At 43.6% G+C, this 26,201-nt stretch overlaps 1 pseudogene; it reads left to right on the top strand.

Annotated features, from left to right (window-relative positions):
• Nucleotides 1-23,683, top strand: part of LOC142451711 (ferritin light chain pseudogene) — a 71,565-nt pseudogene extending 47,882 nt beyond the window's left edge.
• Nucleotides 23,684-26,201: the final 2,518 nt, after the last annotated feature.

Raw genomic sequence — 26,201 nt, 5'->3', positions numbered from 1 at the left:
GCACCAAAAATTAAGTGGATTCCTGCCCCTCCCCCGAGGAGAATTTGTTTCAAAGGACGACATTGACTCTGCAGCTCCGGGAGATGGACATAACTGATCAGAGCACACGGGAGCAGATGAAAGGGGAGGAGGAGAGAGTGGAACACAGCCTGGCCCACCAGGCCGTGAGGATGATGTTCCTGAGTAGAGCAGCCAGTCCACAGAGAGAACAACATGGCTGGCCCTACTATGAGACATGATGCCCCTCAGTGACCAAGGGTGATACAGGGGACAGCACCGGAGACACAATGTGGGAATTGCACCTGACCTGATCCCACCACACCGAGGCAAAGCACTGGGGGAGTGCAGCGGAACAGCAAGGGAATGGAGTGGCAAGGTCCCCAGGGAATGCTGAAAGTGGACTTTGGGGCCAGGGCGTGGTGCCCCAACAGACTGGACTGGAAAACGCTCCTAAGGGCCAACAAACAATCCTTGAACTAAAAAAATATATATATGTATATATATATATATAATTTTTGTTGGTACTTCATCAATGTCGTTTTGCTACTGTGATGAATCGGGGTGGGGGGTGGGGGGGAGAGGAACCTGTGAAAGGGTCGTTTGACCCAAAGGGGTCGCGACCCACAGGTTGAGAACCGCTGAAGAGTGTTCAGCGCAACCTCTGGTCTTGGAGAGGGTGCGGTGAGTAAGTGCGAGTCACGTTGCAGCGTGAGTGGGAAGAGAGGGGATCACAAAAAAGGTGAAGAGGGAACAAGAAATGCAGCGAAGGCCAGGCAACTTAGAGACCTAAATTACAGCACAGCACAGGAGACAAACCACGGGACAAAATGACAGTGATCGAGAGAGAGCGCAATCTATGTAAGTGATGGATCTGAAAGAACAAATGAAGACAAACACATTAAGAATAAAATCTAAAGGGGAAAGGAGAGGCAGGTTCCAATGGAAGCCGGAATCAGACAAGACCCTTGAGAGAAGAGAGGGATGCTGATTGAAGTTAGAATAAGTAGAGAAATATTTTCATGTAATTTTTAATATGCCCAATGGTTTTTACAGATTTCCCGTTAGAATATGTAGATTGGAGAAAATATTTAGATCTTAGAGGTCAAAACTACGGCTCATAAAGTAGAAGCGAAGATAAAGAACACGTTTCTCATGCAGACAGACTTACTGTTGAATGAAAAGATAATTTTCCAGATTTGCTTATAGGGTTTTGATGTACATTTGGAACCTTGAAATAACAAAGTATAAAAGAACTTCAGAGATGATTATAAAAACATTTTGGTATATTTGCTCCATTTCCCTGTCCATGCCTAAATACACACACACACACGTGCACAAGCACAACACGTGTGCACCTTTCCCTAAACATTTGCAAATATTTTAACCCTTCACTCTGTATTCCTTGTTCCTGCATACCTATACAACTATTAGCTTACCTGCGGAAATTAATAATTCCACAACAGCTAATTTAAAAAGCCTAAGCCTATTGCTGTCTAGTGGGTTTCAACGTACAGTGGCCTCCTCTGTTAGGGAGTAGGATTTCTCCATGGGTTCAAGCCCCCCAGTCTCTCTCTGGGAGAAAGATGAGACTGTCTGCTTCTGTAACGATTTACAGTCTGAGAACACCTGTGGGACGGTTCTACTCTTCCACAGGGTCATTGTGAGTCGGAATAGGTGTGTTGGCAGTGAGTTTAATCTTCACAGAAGAAACCGGGAGTCCTTTCTTCTTCGGGACTGCTGGGCGGGTGGGAACTGTTAACCTATTTAAATATCAACAAAGCCCCAAATATCTATTATACCTGTTTTTTTTATTGTGTATGTTTTTTTAAAATAAATCTTTTTATTGGGGCTAATACAACTCTTATTACAATCCATACATACATCAATTGAGCAAAGCACCCTTATACATTCGTTGCCCTCGTCATTCTCAAAATTCACCTTCCACTTGGGTTCCTGAAATCAGCTTTTTCCTTTTTTCCCCTCTCCCTCCCTCCCTGCTCTCTCCTTCCCCCTGCTCCCTTAATAGTTTATAAATAATTATTTTATCTTATCTTACACTGCCCGGCGTCTCCCCTCACCCATCTTCCCATTGCCCATCTCCCAGAGAGGAGGTTACACATAGATCTCCAAGATCGGTTCTCCCTTTCTACACCCCCTTCCCTCCCGATGTTGCCACTCCTACTGCTGGTATTGAGGGGTTCATCCATCCTAGATTCCCCGTGTTTCCAGATGCACCGCTGTACATCCTCTGGTCTAACCAGGTCCGCAAGGTAGAATTGGGGTCATGATAATTGGGAGGGGAGACAGGAATCCAATTAAGATCTGCATACTACATTTGATTCTGTCTGTAGACGTTTTGGATGAGACATAAATGCTGTTACGGATGCTGAGGTGGTTAGTCCAAGGCCCTTACGCTGTCCGACACTAGTCTTCCTTAGGCCAGGCTTTCGTGTTTAAGCTATCTTTAAATTAAAAGGTCATGTTAAAACAGTAAGTACCAGAGGTGCCATTGTTACACACAAATTACTACTCCTTGGTTAGGAATACTGCGCCTTCAAGATGTGTGTGCTCGGCCACATACGGGATATTTGCATATCCTAGCCCAGTTAGCCTGCACAGCCTCCATGAGGTCTGGGTAGGAGGTCATAATGGTTACTGGGTGGGCTGCTAGCCACAAGGTCAGAGAAAGAGAAGGAGAGAGAGAGAGAGAGAGAGAGAGAGAGAGAGAGAGAGAGAGAGAGAGAGAGAGAGAGAGAGAGAGACTTTCTACTCCTGTCAAGATGTACAGTCTCGAAAACCCACAGCCACCTCTACCTTGTCTTGGGGGGTTGTTATGTGTGGGAATCAACTCCATGGCGACAGATTTGGTTTATTCAGGAGAGCCCCACGAAGCAGAGGCCCTCAGCAGTGCCTGAGACACAGAGCTCTGAGCTCCCGGTTAGCCAGCCTGCCTGCAGGATGCTCTGACTCTGGGAAACTCTGAACCCACACTGCCTCTGAGTCTATTTTGAGACATATACTCACATTTGTAGACTACATGTCACTTTTTGAGTTTTAAAAATACACATTCTCTCGCAACAGCTAATTTCTCGCCAGTACTCTTGAGAGCGAGGATCCCTGGTGCACGGTGACGATAGCCCTGGGCGGCGGCTAACCTCAAGGTCACCAGTTGGCATTGACCAGCTGCTCTGCAGGAGAAAGGTGCAGCGATCTGCTTCCAGGAAGATGACTGCCTGGGGAGCCCACGGGACCGGGCAGTTCTATGCTGTCCTGCTGCGTCCCTACGGTCGGAATCGACTCAATGAAACCCGTTTGGTTTGGGCTGTTCCTTCTCCACAGTTGGTCTGAGGGAATCAATTAGGAATTCCCTTCCCACTCAGGAGGGGGAAAAAAAAATAACATCACCGCAAGTAAATCTTCAGTCTCAGACCCTGTGGACAATTCAGAATTATCATGAGAATCCTTGCCCACATTTTTAAAGAGCAGGATCAGTAAGAGAAAGAATAAAGCGAGTAAGGAATAATTGAATGTGTTACTTAGAGGATCTAGACTAGACGAAGAATAGATTTATTAGAAGTGATTTCTTTCTCATTTTATTGGGTAAACTATCATATTTTTGTCATTAACATGTGTGTTATATGTTTGTGCAAACTTCTACATTGTTTCCATAAGTGTACTTTACCACTATGTTTTACATGTTGCTGATTTCAATTTCAATTATTTTTCTCTGTCCAACAGAATTGGTTTAACTGGAATAAAGCGAATCTCACTGACCCCCATTGAGAGTCGGTAGTTTTCTACACCAAGTACCATCAATGGTGAGTGGACTGGGATCCTGGTGCAAGTGGGGGCCCATGTGGAAAGCAAAGGTGGGAATGTGTGCACAACTCTGTGGCTCGCTTCTTCTGCCCTCGTCACTCTCATTCTGCAGCCAGCGTGTGTTTAATTCCTGACAAGGTCCAAACAGGGTCTGAGATTGCAATATTTATACACTGGAAAAAAGTGCACACATAGTACTAGCTGGCTGGTTATGATGAGGAGAGGGCAAGATGCATATGTGAGGTGTACCAGGAGCAAGGGTGTTGGTATACGTCAGCAAGCATATGCCCAAGGTCTCTCATGATCATTGATCAGAGACATTGGCACTCACAAGACATAATGAGACTACGAAAAAGGAGAGCTTATTGGTTTCACTTACAATGATCTGATAAGATGTTCTCTTTCAACTCCTCCACCAAGAGTGACTGTGTATCTGTCTGGCTTTGTTTACTTTCCCAATTAAAAGCCAGACAACTTATAATTATGCTGATGCAGATTGGGTGGCCATTCCGAGAGCTCCTTGAAGCCCTTTGTGCTGGTGTAGGTTTCTCTTTGTTGAGGCTTCCAATTGATGGCTGGGGATTTCTGGCCGACTTCAGTAGGTTCAAGGTTCCAACTGATGGCTGTAAAGCAAAGGGGATCTAATGATCGAATTACATTATAGAAACCGGTGCACAGTTTCCATGATTTCCTTTCCGATGACGAGGATGCTACCAAACTTGACCCATGGTTTCTTCACCGCAGCTTATACCTTTGTTACATAAATAGGATCAAAAGTGACAGTTGGGAGTATTGAATGAGCCCAAAATTCAATGTAAGGCAATGTCTTGTAGCAGACACAGTCTATTGATGGGCCCACTATGCCAAAACTTTTAGCACATTTCCTTTATTTTTTGCGCTTTGAGTTGTGTGTTTACGTGGGCTCACTAGTTGAAAACACACACACACACACACACACACACACACACACACACGGTATGTGAAGATGCTAGAAAAGTTGGGGCAGAGACCATGCTTTATTCAGCTTTGAATTCTCTGGACTTGGTGTCCAGTTTGGAATGTATATAGATCTTCAAGGAGCACTACCCAGGTAATGATTAAGCACCTGGCCGCTGACCTAAAGGTTGGAAGTTTGAACTCACCCAGGGGCTCCATGGGAGAATGGCCTGTTGATCTGCTTTTCATAAAGATTATAGTCCAGGAAACCAGTGGGTCAGCTCTACTCTGCAATGCACGGGCTCTCAGACTGCAGGAGGACTCTGCAGTTCTGGACAGTCACATGTCAGTACGCAGGAAATCTGTTCAGCCCGCCAAGTTTTCCTGAGTGCATTCTATGTGCCCAGCAAGAGAGATGGGCCAACAGACACCTTCTACTTTGTTATGTCTGTGTGACAGACAACGGGACAAGGACCAGTATCCTGGGACACAAAGAAAGTCACCTGACACCAGCAGGAATGGCTTCCAGGAGAAGCTGTTGAACCCGGGACTCAGGTGTGCTGAATGGAGCAGGGGGGTTTTCTTTAATAAACTACTCATGTTGGCCTTTCTTGTTTGAATGGTGAGCAACACCAAGAGGCCATGAGCTACAAGCACACTGGTGACTTCAGAAGCCCGCGGGGAGGAAACTGAGCCACTGGGACAGGGAGGGAAGGCCTTTTGCGCTTTTTGAATGATTTATTCCATTTTTTTCATCAACTGAAAAAATAGAATTTATGTTCTGGACTTGAGATCATTTCAGTGAACAGTTATGGAAATGATAAATACACATTATTCTTCAGTTTAGCAAAACTTGAGGATGCTGGTGACGTGGAGGATTATGAGTTGGGGATGCGAACTGCAAGGTCAGCAGTTTAAAACCACCAGTTGCTCTAAGGAAGAAAGATGAAGTTTTCTACTCCTGTGTGTTAATCTGGGCACATTAGAGAAACAAATCCACAGAAACTCATATGTATAAGAGAGAGTTTTATATAAAGGAGAAGTGCACATCAAGAAACATCCCAACCCAGTGCTGCCCAAGCCCACAAGTCCAACATTAACTCATATGTCCAACACCAGTCCACAAAGTCCTCCTCCATCTCACAAAACACACACAATGATGCTGACTGCAGAAGCAAAGCTGAGTCAGTGAATGTGTGAGCATCTCAGCGCTGGCAGGGATCTCCACACGGCTGCTCCAGCACCCAGAGCTGCATCAGGGTAGGTCTATGCGGCTTCTCCTCAGGGATGCCTTGCAGGAAGTGAGCCTTGCCAGCTGAAGCAGGGAACTGGCTAAGGCAGCTGCACCCTGGTCCGACCATCACAAAGCAAGAGACCTGAGAACTCAAAAGGCCAGGCTCACCGAACCATTTATCCCTCTGTCCTTCAATTAATCCCACGTGTCTATTGGTCAAGTTGGCACAATAAACTAACTAACTCATCCTGTAAAGATTTACAGTCCCAGACACCCACAGGGGCAGAACTACTCTGTTCTAGAGGGTCACTGTGAGTCCTTATGAGAAGGCCACGCCCACAAGGAATCAACATCAGGTTGTGACCTAATTGCCAGGCTAGACTCCACCCCTACCCTTTTATAGATCAAGTTGACATAAAATTATATAACTATCACTAGAGGTAAAGACAGTTGTAGAAGAGTCCATCAGTATCTCAAGTTATAGGATCATAAGCAACTCTAATGTTTTTTTCCTCCAGTTTTCAAATCATTTGTAAAAACAAGCATTCCTAATAGAATGAGGGAAAGAAAGTTACTTGTAGAAATATTATCTCAAAGGGCAAAGAATAGGTTGTCCTACTTATTTTTGTTTTCTTTTTTAAAATATAGTTTTATTGACATACACTTCACAAATCCAACACTTCCATAGTTCAGCCACATTAAGAAGAGTTGTACAATCATCTCTATAATCAGTTCTAGAACATTTCCTTCCCTCTTGTATTTATTAGCTCTCCATTTCCCTCTCACCCCCCCTTACTTTTGTTTTCTACCTACCTCTTTTCTGACAAGGGCCTCTTTGCCTTGGCATTTGCTGATCCACAATAAGGAGCTGTGGTTTTCTTGTGGAAAACAGGAAGAGAGAAAGAGCAGGTAGATTTGCTACCTTCTCTTTATTTTCCATAACTACTAAGCAAAGTGCAAGATACCAAGGACATATCAGGTATCTCGGGTAGAAATGATTGGGCAGAATGCTAACAGTGCCTTGAGGACAGCTGCAGCTTCCACCTGATTTCCACTCTCCATGGCGGTGTGGCTGTGACAACAGCACGGAGAGCATCTCTGAGATCTGCTGCGGGCCACTGTGGCCCAGCATGGGAGCTCTGTGCGGATAACGGTCGCATTGTGCCTGCTGAGACATGCCTACCTGCATGCCTGATGCCACATGAAGGAGACCTGCAAGCCCTGGCTTGGCGCTCAGGTAACGGCCTGCTGCACCTGCCTGCAACTCGATGCACAATAACGGAGTCCATGGAGCAGTCAGTTGAAGGTTATAGATGGCTTCGAAGCACCTTGGGTATTTAGCATAGAGGATCTTAGGGATTTTAATCAGCTCTGGGCTGGTGCTTTTAGAGACGCATCACTTAGGCATGGCCAGGAATAAAGATCGTGGTGTTCGGAGCAGTGTTGGAGGAAGATGCTCAGGTCAGGAGTTAAAGAGCCATAGAGTCTTTGGAGCGAATGCAGTGATACCTCTGTTGTTGTTAATCGATAGTGACCCAAAGCTAACGCATGGAGACCCCATGTACAACAGAACAAAATGCTACCTGGTTCTGTACCAGCTTCATGGCCATGAGTTTGCTGTGTCCAGTCACTGTATATTTTAAGTGTCTTCCAACCTAGGAGCCTCACCTCCCAACACTTTATTGGACGATGTTTTATTGTGACTGTAACAGGCTGGCTTCTCTTATCTACAGTACCTACTCATATATAAGATGAGTTTTTCAGCACCTTTTTAACGCAGTGTTGTGGTAAAATTAGGTGCCTCAGCGGATATTCGGGTCGGCTTATGCTCAAGTGTATACGATTTGTATATGCATAAATCCACTGCAATCAAGTTGATTCTGACTCATAATAACTCTAATAGGGTTTCTGAGACTTTACATCATTAAGGGAGTAGAGTGCCTAGTCTTTCTCCTATAAAGTGGCTGGTTACCTTCCCTTATAGTTCATAGCCCAATGCTTAACCCACAGCACCACCAGAGGGTGTGTGTGTGTGTGTGTGTGTGTGTGTGAGCTCACTGCCATCAAGTCGATTCCACCTCAGAGTGACCAACTTTTTCCATCTGAAATTCATCGAATGTGCAATCAGCTGCATTGATAATTACTGGTGATTGGAGTGTAGAAGTTGAAAACCAAGAGGAAGGACTGGTATCTGGGAAATATGACCTTCCTTGGTGATAGAAGCAATGCTGGAATTTTACAAGGACACCAATGTATTCATTGAAAGCATCTTTGTATTGATAACATAAATGGTGACCAAACACGTGAACCTTAATAGATGAGAAACATACAAATCAAATCGACTACATCTGTAGAAAGAGACAGCTGAGAAGTTCAATATCAGCAGCCCACACAAGACCAAGGATCAACTGGGGCAACCCGAGAAGATCGAGTAATCTATGATAATGAAATGTGCAAAGAGCTGGACGTAGAAACCAAAAGAAAAGAAACAAATGTTCAGCACTTCTTGACCTGAAAGAACTGATAAAAAATTCAATCGTTAAAATGAAATGCATGAAGATTTGTGTGGGCAAAATATCAAATGATGCTGGACACACCAAAAGAACGTGGAAAAAATACAGAGTCACTGTACCAAAAATAATGGGTTGATGTCGGTTATTTCAGGAGGTAGCATGTGATCGAGGACGGGCTGTAATGAAAGAAATCCAAGATGCCTTGAAAGCATGGTGAAAAACAGGGCTCCCGGAATGGATGGAATGCCCATGAGAATGTTTCAGTGAAATGCAGCATGGGCGGTGCTTCCTTGTCTGTGCAAAGAACTTTGAAAGGCTGGAGGCGACATATATTTCTGACCATTCCAAAGAAAGCTCACCCAACAAAAGGGAGAAATTATCAAACAATATCATTAATATCGCATGCAAGTAAGATTTTGCCGGAGATAACTCAAAAACAACGGCAGCAGGACATTGACAAGGAGCTCCCAGAAATGCAAGCCAGACTCGAGAGGACACCAAACAAGGATATCATTGCCGAAGTCAGACTGACCTTGTCCAAAACAGAGAATATTGTGAGAGATATTTACTTGTGTTTTATTGGCTATCCAAAGACATTTGACTGTGAGTATAGTAACAGACTATGGGAAATACGGTAAAGAATGGGAATTTCAGAACGCTGCCCTGTGCTCATGTGGCACTCATACCAGGCAATTGTGGGAACAGAACAAGGGAATCCTTCAAGTTTTAAAGTCTGGAAAGGTGGGAGCCAGGATTACATCTTCTTGCCATATTTATGTAATCTGTATGCTGAGCAAATGATTTGAGACGCTGGACTGAAGAACAGGCATCAAGATTGGAGAAAGACACATTAACGAGCAGATGACACAACCTTGTTTGCTAAAAGTGAAGAAACCTTGAAGCATTCCAGATGAAGATCAGTCTGCTGTCATCAGTATGGATTACACCTCACCATCCAGAGGACAAGTCCTCATAGCCAATACACGGCATCATGACAAATGGGGAAAAGACTGAAGTTGCCAAAGATGGAAATTTACTTAGATCCACAACCAAAGCTCCTGGAAACAGCAGCCAAGAAATCAAACAACATTGCATTGGGGGTGAGGGGGTGGGGGTGGGGGAGAAACAGCTGCAAATGACCTTTTCAGGGTGCTAAAGATCACAATGACATTTTGAGGACGAATGTGTGCCTGACCCAGGCAAAAGCTGGGCCATGAATGTAGAAGACCAGAAAAGAAGTGATGCATTTAAATTATGGTGTTTACCAAGAATAGTGAGTACACCACGACCGCCGGAAGAAGGGGACAATCTGTCTCGGAAGAAGTACAGTCGGAGTGCTCCTTAGAAGGAGAATTAGTCTTCCATACTTTGGATATACTATCAGGAGGGGCCAGACATCATGCTCGGTAAAGTATAGAATCAGTGAACAAGGAAGACCTCAAAGAGATGGATTCACCCAGGGGCTGCAGCAATGACCACAGATATAGGAACAATTGTGGGGATGGTCCACGATTGTGTTGTGTGTCTTTGTATGAGTTGATATTCGTTGACTTGACCAACCTAATAACAAGACTTTCCAGCAGTAGACTACCTGGGCTTTCTTCCTACTTTTTCTCAGTCTGGGAGCTCCGTGTGCCACCTTGATAATTTATGAATCAATTGGGGGCATAGCACCCACCATCATAACATCATAACACAAGCCAGCACAGGGCAGCAATCTGGAAAATGGCTGGTGGATCGCATTGCCATATGTGACTTGCTAGAATGTGGATGTCCTGGACATCCTGTTTTGTTTTGTTTTTAGTCTATTCAGACACCATCCAGAAGGTCAACTCCTCACTTGGTGGGTGCCATAACTAATGATAAGGATTCACATATAAGGTCTGTGTTATGCATGCCAAGTCTAAGAAGCCCTCAAAGACCAGTACTTTGGTAAGAGGCTGGGCAGGTGCTGTGGCAGAGTAGAGACAAGCAAGACCTGGATGCCAGTGAAATCACGAACAAACGTAATCTCTGAAAACAGTCCCACACGATCCCACACATATAATTTCCATAAATTATGCATTTAAATGTGCACATATTTTCAGTGGGAGCAATGTTACTCTTTGGGATAGTATTTGACCATCTTATAATTTCCCACAAAGCGAAGTGTATCCTCAGATACTGAGGATTTGGATGTGGGCATCTTTGGAGAGGCAGGCCCTTATTTTGTCTATCACAATCTACTTCAAAAATATCAAGAGATGGTGAATCTATCAAGACAATAATTAGAATAAGGGTTTCCGTAGGGTACAGTAGGGGAGGCAGTTGGGGGCGGGGGCTGATGTCAAAGAGTTCAAGGAGGAAGACATGTTTTGAAATGGTTTGTGGTAGTGATTGTACAAAGCTACTGGATGTGATTGAACTATGGCATGGCATAATATCTGGATTATCTACAAATAAAATGGCTTGGCAGAAAAAAACCCAATATATATATCTCACACATTGTGGACCTATTTATGCAAAGTGTGAAAGCAGACAGCATAACCTTTTTATTTTTGTGGTGGTTGCTGAGGATATGCACAGCGGTGTATACAACAATGCCAAAGTTTTCACACATACAATTCAATAACGGTGGCTCTGTTCTTTGAGTTCTGCATACATCCTTACTCTCATGGTCGCATTCTTCATCCCCCATGAATCCACTGCCCCCTTAGGTCCCTATCTAGCTTTTTGAATTTCAGTTTTCACTTTGATTTCATAAAAACAAACAAAAAACATAACCAATCCCACTGCCATTAGATAGATTCAGACTCCCAGAGATCTTACAACATAGGGTTTCTGAGTCAGTAAGTCTTTACAGGGACAGGCAGCTTGACCCGTTCCCTGTGGAGAGGCTGGTCTTTGGTTACCTGCCCTGCACCTCACCCACAGGGCCACCAGGGCTCCTTGGGTCCCACCGAGACCGAGCTTAAGAACACGAAGCTCGAGACATGCCTTACTGTTTGTGCTAAACGAGTGTTTGCTTTTAAGACGACTTCAAAGGATATTTTTGGTACGGGGTTTAAAGATATTCTCAGGGTACTGGTTCCAAGGATTCATCCGGTCTGTATGACTCCAGAGAAGCTAGGCTCCCTGAACATTTAAAATTCTGTTGGAAGCCAGGCAGCTTTGAAAGGCATCAAGCTGCCTTTGTGTGGGCCTTTCCTTCAGGGCTTCTCCTTGGACTCTCCACCGCGATTCTGTCACGATACAAATTTGAATTCGATTCACTAATTCAGTCTTCCATTGCTTCAATTCTAGTCTTCTTTAGAGGTTATTCAACCCCAATATCTGTCACTTCGCTTCACAGTTCATCCTCCAAATGGGGCGTCGTGCCCTCAGTCAGGAGGAAAGATGGGTATGCTCAATTTGTTGTCATCGGCAGGAACGCAAAGTTCCAAATATGAAAGCGATGCCAGGGAAAATCAAAGGAATGCACACAGAGAAGCCAACAGGAAAGACACAAATCTCTGAGGATGAATGAAATCACAACCCTGTAAGCCTTTGAGATATTCAGCAAAGTCTCTCAAAATATATGCATGTCTATATCCTGGCCTCGCTAGCAGCTTTATCGGGTCCCGGGTTGGTGCAAGCAGGTAACATATTTGCTACATTAAGATTTTGAGCAGTGGTTCTCAACCTTCCTAATGCCACGACCCTAATGCCACAGTTCCTCGTGTTCTGGTCACCCCCCCCCCAACCATAAAATTATTTTCGTTGCTACTTCATAACTGTAAATTTGCATCATGTAAATATCTGACACACAGGATGTATTTTCATGGTTAAAATTGAACATAATTAAAGCATAGTGATTAATCACAAAACAATATGTAATTATAGATTGTGAAATATTTATTTCTAATGATAAATAAATGAAATTTTGTCTTGAAGCATCGTGTCACATGGGTAACAGTCTTAATATAACAACAGTAAACTACATTGCGACATTTTGCAACAGTGTACATAAAAAGCCAAAGTCACTGTGAAGGCAGAGATAGCTTCTTTCTCCCCAGATCAGAAATTCTCGGGGCAGTCTTTGTAAGAGCACAACGAAGATCATCTTCCACAGCAAGTCTACTTCTGTATTTAGACTTGATAACCAACAAGCTGGAAAACCCTGTTTCACAAAGATATGTTGTTGGAAATGGAAGAAGAAGAAGGCACAGACAGGACAGGATATGACTGCAAACACTTGATCCAGAATGTTGTGGCTGGCATTGTAGAGAAATCCGTTCTTGCTGTATCACTGCTAATAAGTTCAAAGAACTCCTCTTGTGCTATTTTGGGAACATAGTCAGCTTTGACTGTGAAGGGGTTTCTGGCAAGTGCAATCAGGGTGTCAGGTAGATTTGGAAAGTATGATGAAATTTCATCTGTAAGAATGTGCAAGTGTTCTTTCAGAGAAATTATCATCATAATCCTTTTTGTCTGGTCAATGTCATGTTCCTCATAAAAGCAGATTAGGTAGGCAACATGTAAATCTTATTTTCACCCAGTTTTTTGGGGTTGTTTTTGGACAAAGCTAAAGTTTCATTTGGAATGACTGGGTCTTTTCAGACAAATTGAGGCATTTGGTCATTGGAGTGATAAATTTCACTCATTCAAAATGACAAAGATATCAACCAAGTAAGCTATTTTCTGCACTTCACTTTTATTGCTGAAAAGTGCTTCGAACTGCGGTCTAGCTTTCTGATTAAAAACCTTTTGAGTTCATCACGAAGCTCAAAAACACGTTTTAAAAGGTTCCCTCTTGACAATCATCTCACTTCAGTGTGAAAGAGCAGAGCATTATTTGGCACATCCAACTCTTTGCACAGTTGTGAAAACAGTCAACTGTATAAAGTGCTCGCCTTGACAGAATTGACAGAACTTATGACGCTTTTCATGACTTCTTGTAACTCTTGTGGCAGCGTCTTCATTGCTAATATTTGCTGATGAATCATACAGTGAGTTCTGATGACTTTTGGTGACTCATTCACTACCAGTTTAACATCCTAGCATAGCTGGAGTACCATCTATGCAAACACCACAAACTCTTTCCCAAGACATCTTATGCTCTTTCAGAAATGTGTCAACTACATCACGTGCAGTAGTTGCTGTTTCGAGACGTTTGTAGGAAAGAAACTCATCTTTAAAGTTGCCATCATGAATATACCTCACATAAACCAGTAACTATGAATAGTTTGCAATGACTGTAGATTTGTCAAGCTGGATGCTAAATATTGGAAGTGGAACAGATTTAATTTCCTGGATGACCTGATCAAGATTATCAGCAGACATGTCATCTATTCTTCTGCGGACAGTTGTTAGATAAGGAAATTGCACTGAATTTTGTAACAAATTTGTGTCTGATCATAACTTGAACAAAGTTCTCCATTGCTGGCAAAAGTAAATCCTCAGCAATGGTGTGAGGTTTCATAGCTTTGGCGATTCTGAGTGTCACCAAAGAGCAAGCTTCAATGGCTGCTATGTTTCATTTGTGATACTTGCCACCAGTGTCAAGTCTGGCTTTCTTGAGTCCATCAGCTTTGCTTCTAAAATAGTTGACTGGCATGCCAGCAAAGCTCAGATGCTTGCTATCAAAAGGGTGTTTTAGTTTGTCCGGTTTTATAGATTCGGCTGATGGAACTTCACAACAAATAACACACTGTGGTTTCTCAATTCCTGCTGTAATTATTGAGGTAAAACCATACTGTAAAAAAAATCCTCATTATATTTTCTTTCCTTAATATTCTTCTCTACACGATCCATTGTCATGGGATGGTTTGCTAATAAAATAATATATAACAATAGCTTTCATAATACAAAAGATGATACATGGGATAGTTCAGTCAATACAGTTCATTAAAGTTTCCTATGGTTTACCATTCTCTGTTTTGTTTTTTTACATATCTGTTACTATCACAAGGGGGCAGTATTCACATCAACCACAGCTGAATATAAAAAGACCAATCAGCATCCAGATTAAGTTCCTATGGTACAGATATATACATATATATTTGCAGTAGTTGATAATTTTGCAGTACATGATTTTACATTTACACATTAATTATAATTCATGAAGTGTTCTTTTACCTCCAATACTTCTGCTTTCAACACAGTAGCTGCTTTTAACAGAGTAGGTGCTTTCAACACAGCAGCTGCTTTCTACATAGTAGCTGCTCTCTACATGTGTCTGACTGGTCCAAATAAGTATATTATGGTGCCAACTCTGTCACATACACCTGTACTTGTATGAGGTGTATGTGATGGGGTTGGAGCAATGATGTCATCATACCGGGTACTCGTGGGTGTATTGGCATGTGGGTGGATCCACCTGGAGATGGATAGAGGAGACGGGGTCTGGGTTCCTGTGTGTTTTCTGATGGTCTTAGGTGACACCTGTAAAAGGGTCGTTTGACCCCCAAAAGGGTCTCAACCCACAGGTTGAGAATCACTGCCATAGAGAGCAGTTTTGCTCTGCCATGTAGGGTCTGTCTGAGTCAGAATCTACTCTGTGGGCATGGGTTTGGGTGTTGGGATTTCATGATGAACACGAAGCTGCACAGACATTTGGGCACACCAGGGCAATCAAGGAGTAGAACGGATTCCACAAGTGAGCCACCAGATGGGAAATGTAATGGATCAAAGTGTAGCCCCAACAAGATACGTGCATGTCCTTTGGGCTGTTTATTTAGCAGATTACCCAATGAACCCCTCTCTGATGGGGTGAAACGCATGTTCAATTCTTTACTACAAGTCAGTAATAAGCACAGGTAAACCGGCGCTTACCTTGCTTACTGGGCACTCTGCTCCTGTCAGGGTCATAAATGTGAACAGAGACTCTGATTCTTTAGGAAGGTGCCAACGGGGCAGGGAGAGAAATAGATGGCAACCGTACCTCCCAGCAGACCCCTCTAGTGTGTTGGTGGTGGTGGTGGGGGGGGATGTGCAGTCATTCGCTACAGATTAGTAAGTACTAGTAAGCCTGTGTTTACCTTACTCATTGGGTAACCCATGCCTGCCTGCACCCGTACATGTGACATTCTTTGGGGAAATAGGGTTTTTCTTTGTAGACACTATCAGTTAATTTAGTGAGCCCCACCAGATCCAGGTGCCAAGTCTTTCTGAGCGGTATCTAAGAAGAGGGAAGTGCCGACCGGAAACTGTTTCACACACCGGAGGGCAGTCAGAGGCAGGTGTGTCTGTCTGAAGGAGAGGAAGGCCACGGATTGTGGCAGCCACCAGAAAGGAGGATGGAGGCACCAAGCCTTCCTCCCTGAAAGTCCCCAGCAGGAAGTGACACAGCCAAGACCCGATTTGTGCATCCAACCTCCAGAACTGAAGAGAATGCGTTTCTGTTCTTTAAAGCGACCTGCTTTGTGACATTTTGCAACAGCATCCCTGGCAAACTACGACAGGTACTGTGTTTTCAGATACGAGGGAGATAATGTGCAGAATAGTTTATTACTGGCCCCAAATTGCAGAGATTGTCAGAGGCAACGGCAGGGTCTAAATCTACGAGCTTCTGATGCCACAGCTCAGGCCTGTCTCACTGTTTAGAGGAAGAACCTCTGACTGTGACAAGGACGTCAAGAAAGGCTTCACAGGGGCAGAGGGAAATGTCAGCATCGTGCCATCAGCCAAGACAAAAACAAATAAACACTCCAAAGCACGGAATTTTAACTTCCAGCCAAATTCTTTCGCCACACTGTCAACAAGGTACTTCTTGAATAACCTTTTCACTCAGCTCACCTGGAAGCGGCCCTCCAGTTTCGAAATGTCCTCCAGCATCCACTTGTCCTGAGTAAGACCCTCCCTGAAGGACAGTAGTGGAGAACAGAAGGAAGTGGGAAGGGAAGGGAGACTGGAAAGTCGAGGTTAGGACTCATTCCACCATTCATCATAATAAGCATGCGTTCATTTATCTTTGAAAAGCGTCCACTAAATGAAACATTAAGAGATTGTGGTAAATAAAACTGTTTTTTTTAAATAATAAAGTCAAGGTTTACCTTTCAAAAAGTGTATGGCAAACCTGAGGCTTTATGCTCACCACATCCCATCTTATTGTCTTCTTCCTCCACACACAGGAAAACAAAATTTCCCAGTCTCCCTTGCAGGTATATTGGGCCTATGCAAATGAGTTCTGAACAAAGGGATGTGGGCAGACATGATGTACACCACATGCTGACCTGGCTATAAAATTCACTGTGTGAGTCTCGGTGCTCTATTTCTGTACCAATGATTCAGATGACAGCATCACAAGACAAAAGAAGCTCACACCCCTGAATCACTTACTGAAGGAAATCCCCCAAGGATAGCCACTTGACCCTGTTGCATTAAATCACTGGGAATTTAGGATTTCTTTGTTACTATGACGCTGCTAACCAGTGTCAGCAGTTCGAACCCACCAGCAGCTGCCTGGGAGAAAGAAGAGGCTGTCTACTCCCCATAAAGCATGACAGTCTCAGAAGCTCACAGGGGGCAGTTCTAACTGGTTCTAGAGGGTTGCTCAGAGTCAGCGTCCTATAGAGAATTCCCATCTCAGAAACTTACGGAGGCGATCTGCCCTGTCCTATAGGGTTGTTATGAGTCAGAAGCAACTACTAACTGCAAGGTCAGCCACTATAACCCTAGCCACTCTCAGTGGGAGCTGGATAAGGCTGCCTGCTCCTATAAAAACGTACCGCCTAAAATAAACTAACAGCGACAACAAAGACTTAGAGCTTCAGAAACTCTACAGAGCATCACCACGAGTTAGAATTGGCACGATGGCCGAGAGTTTTTGGAGTTTTCTTACGGCAGCATGGCTTTACCTGTTGAGACTCATATCTAGCTCATGTATGCCCGGGGGGTTCAATGGATGTCCCCCAGAAGACCTGGAGAGAACATTGTGAAGATTTTACATGAGGAAATAGCCTTCTCCCGTTCATTTCCAGATTCTAAGCTTGCGTGAGGACATACTTATGCATAATATCTCTGTGTGCTCTCCGGCCTCCAAATCCTTCTCACTTTGTTGGGCTGTCTGTTCCAGAGGGGGATCCATCCCAGGCTTCATCAAACGTCCACTAGCACTCACGCCTCACGTTCTCACTGAAAGCGGACTGGAAAGAAGAAAGACATTTTATTACAGTTTTATTCCCTCTCAGGAACCAATCTGAAATGGACTATTCTAATATTTACTTATTGCTATAGTAGAACCTTGGCTAGACTATCAGGAACTGAGTTGTCCGGGACAGACAAATGTTTCAGATAACTGAGTTTACACATTTAGGCACTAAAATGCCATTAGCTTTAACATGTTTTGAGAAAAACAATATTTATGGAGCATGCTAAATGAAGTATATGACTCTCATTTTACCTGTTCCAAGGGGCTCAGGCTCTGAGCATGCCCCACGCCCCCTCAGGGCCTTGCATCTGGCACTACCTATGCCTGGAATGGTCTTTTCCTTTGTCTGCTTAAATCTTTCTCCTCCTTAAGAGCTCATTCCAAAAACCAGTTCCCTCCAGCAGGGTTGTATAAATTTACTAAAATGTATCGAATTGATCTCTTAAAACGAGAGGCATGTAAACTATACCTCAATCATGCTGTGAAAAACAAAACACACCCTGGAGGAGGCAGGGCACAGCACACAGCGGCCCCTCCCACAGCGACTTCCTTGTGAAGAGAGCAGCAAGGTGTAGCGAGCAAAGTCAACAACAGTGACCAACCCAGGTGAAATTATAACCCTGAGTGTAAAGGTGGCTGTCAGATACCCCGTGAGTCTATCTCCACACAAGCCCTCTGGGTGACAAGGGAGATCCACCCTATACTCTGTGCAGCACAGCTATCAGCAATTCTTTCTCTGGTGGAGCCTCTGGGTGGATTCGAGCCCCCAACTTTTCCATTTACACCTGACTGCTTAACCTCTGCACGACCAGGGCTCCTTGCCCTCAGTATAATGTAAAGAAACTGGCACTTGACTTCTGCATTTCCTTCTCCTCCAAAACTATCACCCCAGTCTAATGGTGAGGAAAACATTATTCACATTCCAATTGAGGAAGCTTCTGGAAAATGCCTGGCCAGCATTCCTCAAAATTGTCAATGTTATTAAAAAACAAAAACAAGAGAAGTCTCTTGGACTTAAGGCTGAAATGCCTTAGTGTGAGAAGAAGCAGATGATGCCTATCCCAAGGTTATGGACTTGGAAGTCATTGGACTTCAGTTCAAATCTCTTACTTTGAGGGTGCACAGTGAATGGCAGCTTGGGACTACTATGAGTATGCTGTTTACGTGTCCTCTTAGTTTAGCAAGCCTAGTTCTGCCTTTGTGAATGAACGTTTTTGAAAGTTTTGCCCTCTCTCCAACCATCATTGTTTGCATAGTGGTGTCTAGTCAAGGAAGTTATTAATCTGTACAAGTAAAACATCCATGTATTTTAGTCTAAAAGCTCTGTATACTTTACTTTTCTAAACAGTATTTAAAATTCTCTACCATTGGCTAAGTTCATGATACTCTCAATAGAATGCGGGGCCAGGGTGGTATAGTGGGGTAAGCACTGAGAAGGGTAATCACCAGGGGTAATCACCAGGTTAGCAGTTCGAAACCATCAGCCACTGAGAGGGAGAAAAATGAAGCATTCTACTCCCATAAAGAGTTACAGTTGAGACTTCCAGGAAGATGGCGATGGATTGACACGTACCAGAGGGACTCTGCAGAATCCAGCTAGGAGAGTTGCTTAGAGGGAAATTCAATGCTGCTGGAATGCAGAAGGAGCACCATAAAGATAAGTAGATACAGATCCACGGGGTTCTCAGGGGCTGGGAATTTTGGCTTACTTCAGTGGAAGCCGGCTGGGGCTCGACCTTGGCCCCACTACTGTCTCTGCCAGAACCGAGATCATTTGGAGCCCATAGGTGAGCTTGTTCTCAACCCAGCCACAGTTTGCTGCTGCCTCGGGGCAGGAACTAAACCCTTGCAGCTCCACGGGCAGGGATTGGAACTCAGCTACGTTGTTGCTTTTCTTTCCCTCTCTTCTCTATATCCTCCACACAATCTAAGTGGGGGATATAGATACTTTAAAAATTTTTTCCTCCTCTTTGTCTCTTCCCTGTTCTCTCACACTCCACTGCTGACCTCCAGAACACTCCCTTTAGCCTAGGGCATTACACTGGCACCACACCCAGCTAGGAAAGCTCAACCCTGTGTAGCTAGCTGGAGAAAGCCCTGCTGACCTCCACTAGGGGATACTCTGCCAAACTCGTTACCGGGGAATTACTGCCTGTGTACCCGTGGGCCTCGGGCAGCTCAGTAAACATTTGTCAACATTCTAAGCTACTGCAGGAACCTTTGCCTAACCTCTGCAACACCAAAGCAGGTAACCCACCAGCCTTCTGGGGCACTCCCCTGATAGGGAAGACACAGGAGGATAAAGTAGTAGGTTAATTCCATAGTGAAATTAGCTGTAGGCAGTTCAATGAAGCATTCCTACATGTCTCCCGGAAAGAGCCAGTGCTCCTCGACTCCTTGGAAAATGGCACCTGACTCCTCTAAAACAACGCAACACAAACAGCCATCAGCCTGAACGACCTCAGTGAAAAAAACAGGAGAAATGAAAGGCAATGGCAGAAGATGTCCTGAACATAACGACATGCATAGAAGAAGCAGACATTGAGCTGCCACAAAAAGAAAATTTCAGAATGTTCCTTGGAGTCATACAGGATACGAGAAAAACAATACAGAAAAAGGATGGAATGATAGAGGAGAGGAGGGCCATACACCAAAGCGAAATACAAGAGTTTAGGGAGGAGATAACAAAAACCAGTAGCAGAAACACAGACCTCAAGAATCAACTGGAGGAAACAGAGACTTGGAGGACAGCCAAGCAGGCTTTACTAAAAATCTAATAAGATCATCAAAGAAGCTGACAAAAACCTAAGAGCTATGTCTGATGCTATGAAGTGGAACAACATTAGAATTATTGGCTTACCGGAGGAAAACACAACAAATAAGTCATCTGCAACAATAGTGAGAGAATTCTTGAAGGAAAACTTCCCCAGCTTAATGAAACCAGGCAACCATTCAGGAGGCTGAAAGAACACCAGCTAGACTAAATCCCAAGAAGAAGTCACCAAGGCACATAATAGTTAAACTATCCAACTTTGAGGAAAAGGTGAAAATCATGAGAGCAACTAGGGAAAAACAAACAATCACATATAAAGATTCCCAAATAACAATATGCTCAGATCTATCAGCAGAAACTGAAGAAGAGGAGAGAGTGGAGTAACATATTGCAAAAACTGAAGGAAAACAATGCAAACCCAAGAATACTCTATCCAGCCAAATTATTGATCAAGGTAGATGGAGAAGTAAGACTCTTCCCAGAAAAGGAAAAACTCAAAGACTGCATTAGAAGAAACCCAGCCCTACAAAAGACCCTTGCCGACCCAGTATGGGCAGAAGAACAACACTCACCAAGCATAAATAAGAGACTGTCACATAGAACAACCTCACCTAGAGGGCAACAAAGAGAAGACAGACCCCAAGATAGCATTGGCTTAAGGATGGAAAGAAGTCAATAATCACTCACACACACACACACACACACACACACACACACACACACACACCACTAATGAAAAAAGGAAAGTAGAACAACTCCCAACACAAAAGGTAAAAGATGACATCACAGAGTCCATAGATGGAGATAATAACACTGAATATCAATGACCTGAACTCAGGCATTAAAAGACTGAGACTAGCAGACTGGCTTAGAAAACACAACCCATCAATCTGCTGCCTACAGGAGACACATCTCAAGGCTACAGACAAAAATAGACTGAGAATCAAAGGCTGGAGAAAGGTATACCAAGCAAACAACAATTAAAAAAAAAGCAGGGGTTGCAAACCGAATCTCGGATAAAATTGACCTCAAAGTGCAAACCATAAAAAGAGATAAGGAGGAACACTATATAATACTCAAGAGAATGGTAGACAAAAACCAATAAACATTGTAAACATATATTCCCCAAATGAGAGACCCGCTGAATACATCAACCAAACACTCCAAAAGATGACAAAAGAAATCACAGACTCAACAATTATAGTGGGTGACTTCAATACACCATTCTCTGAGAAAGATAGATCACAGGAAAAGAAAATCAATAAGGCGGCGAGAGATCTAAACACTATAGTTAGACAATTTGACCTGATAGATATTTATAGAGCTTTTCATCCAAATATAAATATTCAAATTTTTCTTAAGTCCACATGGCACATACTCAAAGATAGACCACATACTGGGGCATAAGGTGAATATATATAAATTTAAGCACATTGATATCATACAGACCTCTCTCTCTGACCACTGTGCCATAAGGCTGGAACTCAACAAAAGGAAGATGAAGAAAACAAGAGCAAACAAGTGGAAGATGAATAACTCTCTACTGCAAAAAGTGGATACTGGCACAGATCAGAGGTGAATTTAGGAAATTCCTAGAAACCGATGAGAATGAGCACACGATGTACCAAAACTTAAGGGACACAGCAAAGGCTGTTATCAGAGGAAGTTTCATAGCAACACATGCACACCTGGGAAAGTAATAGAGACTCATGATTGATATGCTAGCACAAAATTTACAACAACTAGAGCAGACTCAGCAGGACAATCCTACTAGTAGCAAAAGAAAAGAAATAATAAAAATCAGGGCTGAGATTCAGGAGAGGTAAAATAAGAAAACTATGGAAAAAATTAATGCTGCTGAAAGTTGGTTCTTTGAAAGGATAAGCAGAATCGACAGACCACTGGCAAACCTAACCAAAGAAAGGAGGGAACAAATATCAATAGAAAGAATAAGGGATGAAAGAGAGGACATTACAAAAAAGCCTTATTAAAATCAAAGTATAATTACACAGTACTACAAAGGATTATACTCTATTGAATTCAAACTTTGGAAGACATGTACAAATTCTTGGAAAAACAATCCTTCCCTAGACTATCCTCGGTGGACGTCAAGAAATCTCAACAGACCGATAGCAATAGAAGAAATAAACAAGGTTGTCAAGGGATTACCAACAAAAAATCCCCTGGACGAGATGGCTTCACTGGAGAATTCTACCAAGCATTTAGGGAAGAACTAACACCAATCTTACACAAACTCTTCCAGAACATAGAAAAAGATGACAAACTCCTGAACTCCTTCTATGAAGCTAGTATAACTGATACCCAAACCGGGAAAGGATCCCACAAGAATTGAGAATCACATACCAATATCCCTAATGAACATCAATGCAAAAATCCTTAACAAAATACTAGCCAACAGAATACAAAGGTATATAAAACAAATAATTCACCATGATCAAGTGGGATTACTACGAGGGATGTAGGGATGGTTTAACATACAAGAGACCATTAGTATTATTCATTACATTGACATGAAAAACTATAAGAACCACATGATGACTAAGCTCTCCCCGTGGTCCCAAGGATCTGTGTCTTGCTTCAACAGTGTTTGAACGGAACAGATCCAGGGACTCCCTGCCTCCAACCCTCCGCCACGCAACAGGTTTCTTTCCGGAAGTAACTTGGGGACCATCTTCTCGGCCAGCCCCTCCTCTTGGGACCAGCGAACACTTTTATTTGGCGTGTGTTGACCTCCAAACCGACGACGCATCAGGAGCTCTCAGATCCGTCAGGATTATTCCGCCGACGCGGAGGCCAGCGTCCACCGTCTGATCAACCTGCACCTGCAGGTCTCTTACACCTACCTCTCTCTGGGCTTCTTTTTTGACCGTGACGATGTGGCCTTGGAAGACGTGGGGCACTTCTTCAGCGAGCTGGCGAAGGAGAAGCGCGAGGGAGCCGAGCATCTCTTGAAGCTGCAGAACCAGCGCGGTGGCCGCGCCCTCTTCCAGGATGTGCAGAAGCCGTCTCAAGATGAGTGGGGTCGAACCCTGGACGCCATGGAGGCTGGCCTGGCCCTGAAGAAAAAACTCAACCAGGCTCTTCTGGACCTGCATGCCGCGGAATCCACTCATACCGACCCTCATCTCTGTGACTTTCTGGAGAACCACTTCCTGGAAAAGGAGGTGAAACTACTCAAGAAGATGGGCAACCACCTGACCAACCTCCGCAGGCTGGCCAGCCCCCAGGCAGGCCTGGGCGAGTATCTCTTCGAGAGGCTCACTCTCAAAGAAGACTAGGAACCTGCGGCGCCGAGCCACCTGCCAGGGGCCCTCTGCCTCCCCACTGCCAGCCTTAGCCCCTCTGCCTGAAGCTGGCCTGCGCCAGCCAGCCGCAGCACCACTGCCCTGGAGCCCGTCCCTCAAGCTGGGGACCAAATGGAAACAATAAAGCTTCCTTTTGCAGCAAAAAAAAAAAAAAAAAGAACCACATGATAATATTGATAGATGCACAAAAAGCATTCAACAATATCCAACATCAATACCTGTTTAAGACACTTGAGAAGATAGAAATGGAAGGAAAATTCCTCAAGACAACACAAGCTATATATGAAAAACCAACAGCCAACATGGTAGTCAATGGAGAAAAGACTAACACAATCCCACTGAAAAAGGGGACCAGACAAGGATGCCCATTGTCCCCACTCTTATTTAATATTGTGCCGGAGGTTTTAGCTAACAGCATAAAGCAAAGAAGAGAAATCAAAGGTATTCGTCTGGGAAAGAGGTGAAACTATCGTTATTTGCAGATGATATGATTTTATATATGGAAAATCCCCAAAGTTCCACAAGGGGAGTACTGAAAGCAATGGAGGAGTTTGGTAGAGTGGCAGGATACAAGAACAACAAATAGAAGTGCATGGGACTGTTATACATATCGAATAAGACCACAGAAGAGGAGATAAAAAAATGTGGTACCCTTCACAATAGCCAAACACAAATGGAAATATCTAGGGATATACCTGACTAAAAGAACAAAACGATCTATATGGGGAAAACTACAGAACTCTATTACAAGAAACCAAGAGCAACCTCAACAAATGGAAGAATATCCTATGCTCGTGGATTGGAAGACTCAATATAGTCAAGATGTCAGTTCTGCCAACTATATAAGTTTAATGCAGTCCAGTTACAATTACCCTCATCTTTCTTCAAAGAAATGGAAAAACTGATTACCAACTTCATACGGAGAGGGAAGAAGCCCAGAATTAGCAGAGAACTCTTCAAGAAGAAGGATACAGTGGGAGGGCTTACTTTATCCGACTTTAGCACATACTATACAGCCACAGTTGTCAAAACCGCATGGTATTAGTACAGTGACAGATACTCAGACCAATGGAAAAGAACTGAAAACCCAGAAATAAAATTATCAGCATAGAGACAACTGATCTTTGAGAAGGGCCCCCAAAATATCCCATTGGAAACAGATGTCCTCTTTAACAAGCAGTGCTGGTAAAAATGGATATTTACCTGCAAAAAAATGAAGCAAGACCCTTATCTCACTCCATGTACAAGAATAAACTCAAGGTGGATCACAGACCTTGAAGTTAAACCCCAAACTATTGGGGCCTCAATGAGGGAATTGGGACCAACTTGAGAACTTTGGCACAGGGAATACATAGGCTATCAGAAATAGGGAAGGACACAAACACAGAGGAGGCACAAATTGACAAATGGGATATACTGAAGATAAAACACCTCTGTACATTGAAAGAATTCACCAAGAGAGTAATCAGAGAGTCCACAGACTGAGAAAATATCTTTAGCAAGGACACATCAGACAAAGGCCTTATTACTAAAATCTACAATACTCTGCTGGCTTCCAAAAAGAAAAAACTAATTGCTTACTTGAGAGGTGGGCAAAGGACCTGAACTGAAGTTTCATAGGAGCAGAAATCTGAATGGCCAATAAACATATGAGAAAATGTTCCTGATCTTTAGCCATAAGAGAAATGCAAATTAAAACAACAATGAGATACCACCTAACACCCTCACAGGTAGCCCAATTCAAAAAGTCAGAAAACAAAAAGTGTTGGAAGGGCTGTTGTGAGATAGGAACTCTCACCCACTGCTGCTGGACCTGTAAGTATGTAAAGCCACTATGAAAATCAATCTGGCGATATTTAAAACAGATGGAAATCGAGTTACCATATGACCCAGCAATCCCCCTAACTGGGCATATACCCAGAAGAGGCAAGAAGCAAACCAAGGCCAGACGTCTGTGCTCCAATGTTCATTGCAGCACAGTTCACAATTGCAAGGAGTTCGAAGCAACCCAAATTTCCATCAACTGACGATTGGATTAAAAAACTGTGGTCTATACGTACAATGGAGTACCACGCAGCACTAAAAAGCAATGATGAACGTATAAAGCACATCGCTGCATGGGAATAACTGGAGGAAATCATGCTAAGTGAAGTAAGTCAAGCACAAAAGGACAAGTACAACATGAGTCTGCTCAGGTAAGCTTTATTAAAAATATGCAAAAGGGGCATAGGGAAAAAGATACTGTATACAAACCTTCCTGGGGTGAGGACCAGGCAATATGGCAGGGACCAGACTAAATACAGGGATACACATGGTAGACAACTAAAAAGAAGGTGGGGAAAGGAAAAAAAAACATAAATGGGTAGCAGGGGCACAGGGCACTAACCCACCCAAGGGGAGGGTATTGTTTATATCTCTCCAGGGAAAGAGGGGCCAGACTTCAACCCAGTGCTCCATGATGTGAATGACACATGCTCACGTGGAGTAGGGA

The sequence above is a fragment of the Tenrec ecaudatus genome, chromosome 6 (assembly GCF_050624435.1).
Source record: "Tenrec ecaudatus isolate mTenEca1 chromosome 6, mTenEca1.hap1, whole genome shotgun sequence".
NCBI classification, from domain to species: domain Eukaryota; kingdom Metazoa; phylum Chordata; class Mammalia; order Afrosoricida; family Tenrecidae; genus Tenrec; species Tenrec ecaudatus.
Note: the sequence above shows the minus strand (reverse complement) of the source record. Positions and strands in the feature narration are given on the sequence as shown.